Below are 10,162 nucleotides of genomic sequence, written 5' to 3'. Positions count from 1 at the left end.
CTTGTGTTCTGCCTGTATTTACTGAAGGAGGAACTGTGTATGCCTCAACTCCATCACTTGTTAAATCACAATGATTTAAATTGGGGTCAGGTGAGTGACAACTACTGAGTAATAAGAAATCTTGTAATTACTACTCATATCAGAGTAGTTTACAGTGGAATATTTCAAAAACAATCACACTCTGACCACAGATGAGTTTTCTGAGGTGCAGAAAAGAAATTATAACATGTAATTACCTGAAGTGAAGCACTATGACGGTCCTGAATAAATGTGAAAGTATTAGTCTCATTTAATTGTTTATTAGATGTAATCATTATTCAAATATCAGTCTTAAGAACCTCCACTTTACAAAATTCTTAGCTAGAGTGAGAGAATTCATGGCTTAGGATGATATACAGTATTTGAATCCTTGGTAGTTCATGAGAGGAAGAATGCTGTGTTTGGGCTACCATTTTCATTCCAGATCAGATCTGAGGCTTCTATCTTTCTAATTTTCTAATTTCTGCTCTGGAGTTTAACCTCTTATAATCTAAACAGAAAAAGTAGACTAGGGAATATTTAGAAGAGCATTGAAAGATACAAAAATATAAGAAAATCATATTTCACAGAAAATTAAGTGATTATTAGACTAAATCCAATTATTGGCTTGGCCATCAAATGGTTTTGTTATCACTCAATTTATGTCTAATGCTTCTAGAAATGGCAGAAGGTGAGAGATTGCTTCAGTGCAAATGCTTCAGAGATCAGGCATTATGTACTCTCTGTGACTTTACTTTTTTTTCCAAAACTTTCAATTTTTCTAAACCTTGGATCTTTATTTATTTTTTGACATTTCTTTCATGCCATCAATGTTTCTTGTAATTTAATGGCAAATGCCTTTATGTCTCTTTCCACATTTGAACACCTTTCTTCACATCCCATAAAGTTGATATATCTTGTTTAGGGTGTTCTATTTGTGCTGAAATCATACTGTTATCAATCTTTATCATCCATACATTTTTGCAAATATAAACCAACAGACTGCCTAACATGGAAATTTTCTCATAGAAACATTTTTTTTTAATCTCAATCTGTCATGTTGATGTCAAGCAAACAGTTGGTTAAATGAATTTTTGAGTATTCATCCAGATGTTAATATTAATCTACCATGGATGTCTGTATGTACACCCATGTGTCATTTTATATTTTTATATATTTAGATACTTTCTTTGAATACACACAGATCTTGAAATTCTCTTATTAATCTATTGATTGAATTAAAATCACTACTAATAGTGCCATCTTGTGTCTGAAATTTAAAATTAAGAGACTATGTTGAGGACAGAATTTGAAAACTTTTGATTAAATTAACTCATTCTTAGACATTTTTAACATGTACTGAATTGCTTCTGACCCTCTTCTAGTTTCCTACCACCCCTGTCTGCAGTTTAATATAAAAAGGTCACATAAATAAACCTTCAAACTTGTCTTGTTGAAATCAAGCATATGAGGGTTTAGGGAGGTAGTGATTTGTTATTTTATTTCTTTTCTGGTGTATCTAAATAATCTTTCAATTGGCACTGAAATGTTAAACTTGTGTCTTTGGATTTGATTCCTTGAAAATATATCACATTCTCTAGAGAGTTTACTTGTGATATAAAAGTGGTGTAATCAGCTTCAGGTTTTGTTAAAAGTAAGATATGGCTATAATATCACTTTTATTCTTTATCACTTTTATTGTTTATTATATTGCCTCAGTTAGAAACACAATGGTATATTTAATGGCTGTAAAATACTCCTAGTTAATGAACATTTGTAAAATTATAAGAGATTTTTATTATTATTAGGCATCAGTGACAATTATAAAGTAATACATTTTAAATTTTAATAGAGTACAAATCTAAGAGAAGTCACTCAAGATATCTTTTCCATATATCTAAATTTATAGTACATTTAAGTTATAAATCCATATTTGTTTCCAGAATTGCTTGTCTGGTGATTCTGGGTATTGAACCTAGCTCTAACATCGAACTTCATCCTCAGCCCTTGAAAATTATTTTAATCATTTCTACACAAAGGATGCATAACTACATTCTTGCCAACATTCAACATTAGGAATGACCTAAACATATTCTAATGGTATTTTATGAGTACAGTTTTTCTGCTGATAAAGAAATGACAAATGACTAAAATTATGGAACTAATAATAATGAAGAAGTACATATTTTGAGGCTACTTATGGAATACCAGGAACACCGCACATGGTCTGGTCCTGTAGTTTAAATTAGAATAGACTGTCAAGATTAAACTGTAGTCTCTTCATTGAATTATTTCCTAATTCCATTTTGTCTTTCTACTTTGCTGGTTCTTCAAGACAGCTCTTATGTAATAGAACAGAGCCTTGGTTCAGTGCATACACATCTAGATTTTAGAATTAATAGGCTTATCTCATTAAAGATTGGTAGCTAATTATAAGAAATATACCTTTTTATAGGAGAACTGTATTCTAATCATTATTTCTGAATGGGAGCAAGTGAATAAAATAGGATTCATTTTCAAATCTAAGATATCACTATATCTCTGAAGTCATGTACATGTCTGATGGCAAAACTTCCTACCCCAGCAATAGCTGTATGATGACTCATTCAATCATGTAAATGTCATCATACAGCCTCTCAATCAAAAGTTAAAGCATGGAGAAAAAAAGGCAAGCAGAAATCAGTGTGAAATTTCAATTTTGTAACCCCAGAATTCAAGGCACTAGAAGTGTATTCAGAAAGATTTGGAGTTCAAGAGTAGCCTGAGCTCAACAGAGCCCAGGCTAGGACAGAGATAGATGATAGATAGATAGATAGATAGATAGATAGATAGATGTGGTTAACTCATAGAAAAGCAAGTAGGGCATGAAATAATATCCATATTGAAAGTGAAAGAAATAGAATAATTAATAAATAATTAAAAAACTGCAAGTTAAAAAAAGTATGTCAGGCATAAGAGCAATATCTTTAATTACAACACCAGAGAGAGTGAAATAGAGAGAGAGATAGAGAGAGAGGGGTATTTTACTCTGTGTTCTAAACTAGCGTGGTCTACACAGAAAGTTTCAAGCAAGCCAGAGCTTACATAGCACAATTATGTATTGCTAAAAATTCCAAAAATAAAAGTTTTCCTTTTGCTAACTGTCTTTTTGAAACTAAGACCGAAGTATCAGCCTTCAATAAGAAAATAAAATTCAAATACTAATTATGTCATTTAATTTGCCATCTTCTTTCTAAGCAATAGTATCTACTTATCAAGTAAGAATTTCATGAGCTTTAAAAGTCAACTTTCTGAGACTTGCAAATTTTCCCTTGGAGACTGTTAAGAATTCATTCGCGACACTAGCTTTTAGAAACTACAAGTTAGTGTTTACAGTTAAGTGTACAATCTAAAAATGTAATATTGTCTGGAGTAAAGAACAAAGTAAAGACCGCATCAAAAAGCAGAGAGCAGTTTAATGCAACCTTAGCACTGCAAACTAACTCCCAACACTTATGAAATATTAAGAGAATGATTTATCTACTGACCTGAAAGGAAAGAAAGGCTACATAATAAATGGAACTAAAATATTTGCCATACTTTAGAGACTTGACATATTAACATACTTAAGAAACAGGATGACAATCATTTTTTAAATATTTGAAAAAAAAAATCAGCTTTCAGAAACATAAAGTAGATTAAGAAAAGAAATGCTTGTGTTTTCCAGTGGTTACAAAGGAATTGAGGTAGTAAACAGCAATTATGTGGGTTGCATGAGGGAAGCCATATGCATGACCTTGAACACATGCATGTTTACATGTTTACACACACACACACACACACACAGAGACACACACACAATAATAGCTTAAATTTTATAAAATAAGTGCTAAATTAAAATATATATCACCCAACCATTTTGAATGTGTTTCCAAGCCGATAGAATTGGGATATGGATATTTGTGGATTTGTTTTGTTTTCACTAACCTATAAATTATAGTGTCAAAGTGACTGATATACTAGGAAATAGCGGTATCAAACATTGTTAAATGTTTGTCTCAGAAAATAATATATAACATTTAATCTGCATTTTACAAGAGTCCTGGAACCTATGACTGGTGTTGTAAATTCCCTAGAACACTGTAAACATTGTTTATTGGACTATCATCAGATGAGGTCAGAAGACCAGAGTGCCAGCAGATAAGTGTGTCAGAGACTCTATTCATAACATTTTAAGAAGAAAACAAGGACTCAACTGTTCAATGAGTTAATAAGCCAGTCATGTTAAATTCAAACAGAAAATCTGGATGTGATCTGACCATGTGTAGAGAGCAAAACTTAATTCAAAGTAGTGCTTAATTTGAGCGAAATTTTAAGAGAGCAAAATATTCAGTGTCTGGTACTGTTTCTTCTCTCTGCTCCAATTCACGTTTACAGCAAGAGAGACCCGCAAGTGGAACATAATGTATGGGAAATGTACAGGGTATCAAGAAAGGCAAGAAGCCAAGGAGAAATTTCAAGCAGTTTTGGAGCCAACAAATCATCTTTAGTTGCTAAAAAGATCAGTAAAATGAATAACAAGACTCTTAGTGTGCACTGGGGTTATAAGAAAAGTGCCTGAAGAACCAGTCCCATATACCTGAAAATATACCTGATAAACATTCCTTTGAAGGAAGAATACCTTAAAGATAAAGTTTATGAAAGATTTGAAAGATGAAATAGAAGTCTTCTAAGGTAACTGACAGCAGATGCACAACATTTTTACCTCTCCATTCTCTTTGCATCCTTCCTCCTCCTCCAAATAACATGTCAAAGATATCCATGGGTGAGCCAAAACCACCACCTGCTCCACCCTCTTTCATGGCCTGTTCTCCTCCTTTATCATATAATTCCCTTTTTTTTTGGAATCAGCAAGAACTTAAGACTTGTATGATGATGCAATGAGAAAATTAGCTCTGCAAAAGAATGTGATTTGTGACAAATATGAAGGCTGAGATGGTCAGAAATGAGCAGTGGAGTGCTGTCCCAACTGTCAGGGGACCAGCATGTAATAAGGATTTATAAGATTGGACCAGGAATGGTTCAGCAAATTCAGTCAGTGTGCATGGAATGCCAGGGTCATGGAGAACGCATCAGTCCTAAAGACAGATGTAAAAGTTGCAATGGAAGGAAGATAGTTCGAGAGAAGAAGATTTTAGAAGTTCATATTGATAAAGGCATGAAAGATGGTCAGAAGATAACATTCCATGTAAAGGAGACCAAGAACCAGGACTGGAGCCAGGAGATATCATTGTGTTAGACCAGAAGTACCATGCTGTTTTCAAAAGATGAGAAGACCTTTTCATGTGTATGGACATACAGCTGGTTGAAGCGTTGTGCAGCTTCCAAAAGCCAATATCCACTCTTGACAACCGAACCATAGTCATCACTTCCCATCCAGGTCAGACTGTTAAACATGGAGATATAAAATCTGTGCTAAACGAAGGTATGCCAATATATCATCGGCCATATGAAAAAGGCCGTCTAATCATTAAATTTAAGGTAAAATTACCTGAAAATGGCTTTCTGTCTCCTGATGAGCTCTCCTTGCTGGAAAAACTCCTCCCTAAAAGGAAGCAAGTGGAGGAGACTGATGAAATGGAACAGATAGAACTGGTGGACTTTGACCCAAATCAGGAAAGACAGCGTCATTATAATGGAGAAGTATATGAGGACAACGAACATTACCCCAGATGTGGTGTTCAGTGTCAGACCTCTTAATGGGCCAGTTTCTCTGTCATTCTGTATGCAGTAGTGAATGTGGGAAGGACTGTAACCATAATATGCTCACTACTTGGCTATTGTTTTGTTTTAATATTCAACTGTAGTAGTATTTTTAAAGTTAAATAAAGAATAAACAAATATAAAAGCTCAAAAAAGAAAGATGAAATAGAGACAATAATTAAAAATACAAAAACACAAACAAAAAACAGTCTGAGCAAATGCTGGAAATAGAAAAGCTGTTAACAATCAGGAATTGTAGGTGAAAGCATAACCAACAGAATGCAAGATATGGAAGAAAGAAACTCCGGTGTAGAAGATATATTAGGAAAAATAGATCCATCAACCAAGGAAAATCTTAAGTTCAACAAATTCCTAACACAAAATACCAGGAAATATGTGACACTGTGAAATGGCCAAACCTAAGAATAATAGGTAGAGAAGAAGGCAAAAAAGCTCAACTCAAAGATGAAGAAACTATACTCAATAAAATAATAGAATAAAACTTTCCCAACCTAAATAAAGACATGCCAATGAAAGTACAAGAAGCTTATAGAACAGCAAATAAAGTGGACCACATTAAAAAAAAGTGCCCTCAATACATAATAATCAAAATACCAAACATACAGAATCAAGAAAGAGTATTAAGAGCAGCAAAGGAAAAAGGCCAAGTAACTTGTAAAGGCAAACCTGTCAGAATTACACCTTATTTCTCTAGGGAAACTATCAAGGTCAGAAGGTCCTGGATAGATATTCTATCAACACTAAGAGACCATTGATTCCAGCCTAGACTACTATACCTAGCAAAGTTTTCAATCACTGTAGATGGAGTAACAAAGTTATTCCATGACAAAAGCAGATCTAAACAATAATTATCGATGGATTCAAACCTATAGAAAGTTCTGGAAGGAAATCCCCAACCCCCAAAAACACAGGAATAGATAATCCCAGTTTACCAACAGCCAAAAGAAAAATGAGGGGAAATCCACACAAACATGAATTAACAATCGATGGTCATTAATATCCCTCGATATTCATGGCTACACTCAACTATGAAAATAAACAGGCTAACAGAATGGATACAAAGACAGAATCTATCATTCTGCTGCATACAAGGAACACATTTCAACTTCAAAGACAGACATTATCTCAGAGGTAAGGGTTGGGAAGAGATTTTACAATCAAATGGACCCATTTGGGTATAGCAATCCTAATATCTACCAAATTAGAATTTAAGCCAAATTTAATCAAAAGAGATGGAGAAGGTAATTTCTTATTCATCATTGGAGAAATTCATCAAGATGAAGTCTCAATTCTGAACTGTTATGCCCCAAAAACAAAAGCACCCACATTCGTGAAAGAAACATTACTAAAATTCAATTGGCATATAAAACATCACACACTTATAGTGGGAGATTTCAACACCCCACTCTTAATGTGAGACATATTCAACAGACAGAAACTTAAGAAAAACAAAGGAAGTAACAGAAGTTATGACCCAATTGGGTATAACAGATATTTATAGAACATTTCATCCAAACACAAAAGAATATACCTTCTTTTCATTTCCACATGTAACTTTCTCTAAAACTGACCACATACTTGGCAGTACAACAAACCTCAATAGGTACAAAAACATTGGAATAAACCCCTGTATCTTATCAGAATACAATGCTTTAAACTTAGAATTCAACAACAACACAAATCCCAGTAACCCTACAAACTCACTGAAATTGAACAATGCACAACTGCACCATTTCTGGGTCAAGAAAGAAATAAAGAAGGATATTAAAGACTTCCTAGAATTCAGTGAGAATGAAGACACAACATAACCAAACTAATGGGACACTTTGAAAGCAGTGCTAAGAAGAAATTTCATAGCACTAAGTACAGACATGAAGAAACTAGAAAATAGCCACACTAGAGGATTGCCAGAATAACTGAAAGCTCTAGAACACAAAGAATCAATCTTACCTGCCCTGGAGGGGTAGATACCAGGTCATAATCAAATTGAGTGCTGAAATGAATAAAGTAAAAACTAGGAAAACAATACAAAGAATCAATGCAACAAAGAGTTAGTTCTATGAGAAAATCAAGATAGATAAACCATTATCCAAACTAATCAAAAGGCAGAGATAGAACACAAAAGTTAAGAAAATCAAATGAAAAGGCGACATAACAATGTACATTGAAAAAATCCACAGAATCTTCAGCTCATGCTTTGAAAACCTGTTCTCGACAAAATTTGAAAATTTAATGGAAATGGACAATTTTCTGGATAGATATTACCTACCAAAAATTAAATCAAGAACAGATAAGCAATTTAAATAGACCTCTAACCCCTAATGAAATAGAAGCAGTCATCCAACATTTCCCAACCACACAAATTCCAGGGCCAGATGGTTTCAGTGTAGAATTCTACCAGAAATTCAAAGAAAAGATAATACCAGTACTACTCAAAGTGTTCCATACAATAGAATCAGGGTCTTTGCCAAACTCTTTTTACAAGGCTACAATTACCTTAGTACCCAAGACACACAAAGACACAACTAATAAGGGAACTACAGAACAATATCCCTCGTGAAAACTGAAGCAAAAATATTGAATAAAATCCTCACAAAATGAATCTAAGAACACATCAGAGATATCATCTACCATGGCCTAGTTAGGTTGATCCTGGGGATGTAGGGATGGTTCAACATATGAAAATTCTTCAATGTAATCCACCATATGAACAAACTAAAAAACACATGATCATTTCACTAGATGCAGAAAAAGCCTTTGCAAAATCCAACACCATTTCATAATTAAGGTATTGGAGAGATAAGGGATAACAGAAATTTACATAAACAAAATAAAAACAATATACAGCAAATCAACAGCCAATATCAAACTAAATGGAGAGAAACTCAATGTGAGTTTGTCAGAATGGCTAAAGTATAAAACACCAAAGACAGTTTATGCTGGAGAGGATGTGGAGAAAGGGGTTCACTCCTCCATTGCTGGTGGGAGTGCAAACTCATACAGCCATGTTAGAAATATATGGCTGTTACTCAGTAATATGGGAATCAGTCTACCTCAAGATCCAGTGATTCCACGTTTAGGCCTGTACCCAAAAGATGCATACTCATACCTCAAGGACATCTGCTCAACTATGTTCATAGCAGCATTTTTTGTAATAGCCAGAACCTGGAAGCAACCTAAATGCTCCTCAGCTGATGAATGGTTGGAGATAATGTCGTACATTTATACAATGGAGTACTACTAAGCAGAAGAAAAACAAAATAGAATCTTGAAATTCGAAGATAAATAGATGGAACTAGAAGAGACCATAGTGAGTGAGATAAGCCAGTCACAAAAGTCACAAAAAGACAAACATGGTATGTACTGACTCATATGTGGTTTTGGTTGTGAGCCTAGCCTTTAAAGGCTGAGCCATCTCTCTAGCCCTCATATATAGTTTTTAGACATAGAACAAAGGATTAACAGTCTACAATCCACACCACCATGAAAGCTAGGAAAAAAGGAGGGCCCTAAGAGACACATACATGAATCCCAGGAATAAGAGAAAGGGACAAGATCTTCAAAGCAATTTGGGATCATGGGGGAAGGGTAATGGAGTTAGGAGGAAGAGAAGGGGAGAGGTGGGCATGGAATAGGAGGAATATTGAGTGAGGGAAGAATAGAGGAAAGCCAGAAAAGAGATACCATAATAGAGGGAGTGATTATAGGCTTTAAATTTATACTGGCACTAGGGAAATGTCCAGCGATCTACAAGTATGACCCCAACTATCAATCTGAGCAACAGTGAAGAGGTTACCTTAAGTGCCCTTCCCTGATAATAGATTGATGACTATCTTATATGCCATCATAGACCTTTCATCAAGTAGCGGATGGAAGCATAAACAGATACTCATACATCTCTTTTCAGGTGAACTCCTGAAATCCAGTTGCAGAGAGGAAGGAGTGATGGGCCAAGGGGTGAATACCAGGCTGGATAAACTCGCAGAAACAGCTGACCTGAACATGGTAGAGCCCATGGACTCAAGTCTGATAGCTGGGAAACCAGCATAGGACCAACCCAGACTCCCTGAATGTGGGTATTAGTTAGGAGGATTAGGCAGTCTATGGGACCTCTGGTAATGAACCTGTATTTATCCCTAGTATACAAATGGACTTTGTGAGTCCATTTCACACAGAGGGATAGTCACTCAACTTAGACACATGGGGGATGTCCTAGGCCCTATTCCAAATGATATGACAGACTTTGAATACTCACCATGGAAGGCTTCACCCTCCCTGTAGCACATAAAAGCGATTGGATGGGGGTTTAGGGTGGAACAGGGGATTATAGGAGGGTGTTCGTGCTGGGATTCACATTTAAAACAATGTCATATATATATAT

At 34.9% G+C, this 10,162-nt stretch overlaps 1 pseudogene; it reads left to right on the top strand.

The window, feature by feature from the left end:
- Positions 1-699: 699 nt before the first annotated feature.
- LOC127228925 (dnaJ homolog subfamily A member 1-like) lies at positions 700-5,887 on the top strand (annotated as a pseudogene).
- Positions 5,888-10,162: the final 4,275 nt, after the last annotated feature.

Source organism: Phodopus roborovskii, unplaced genomic scaffold (genome assembly GCF_943737965.1).
Source record: "Phodopus roborovskii unplaced genomic scaffold, PHOROB, whole genome shotgun sequence".
Lineage (NCBI taxonomy): Eukaryota > Metazoa > Chordata > Mammalia > Rodentia > Cricetidae > Phodopus > Phodopus roborovskii.
The sequence above is the reverse complement of the archived record's forward strand: the minus strand, read 5'-3'. Positions and strand labels throughout refer to the sequence as shown.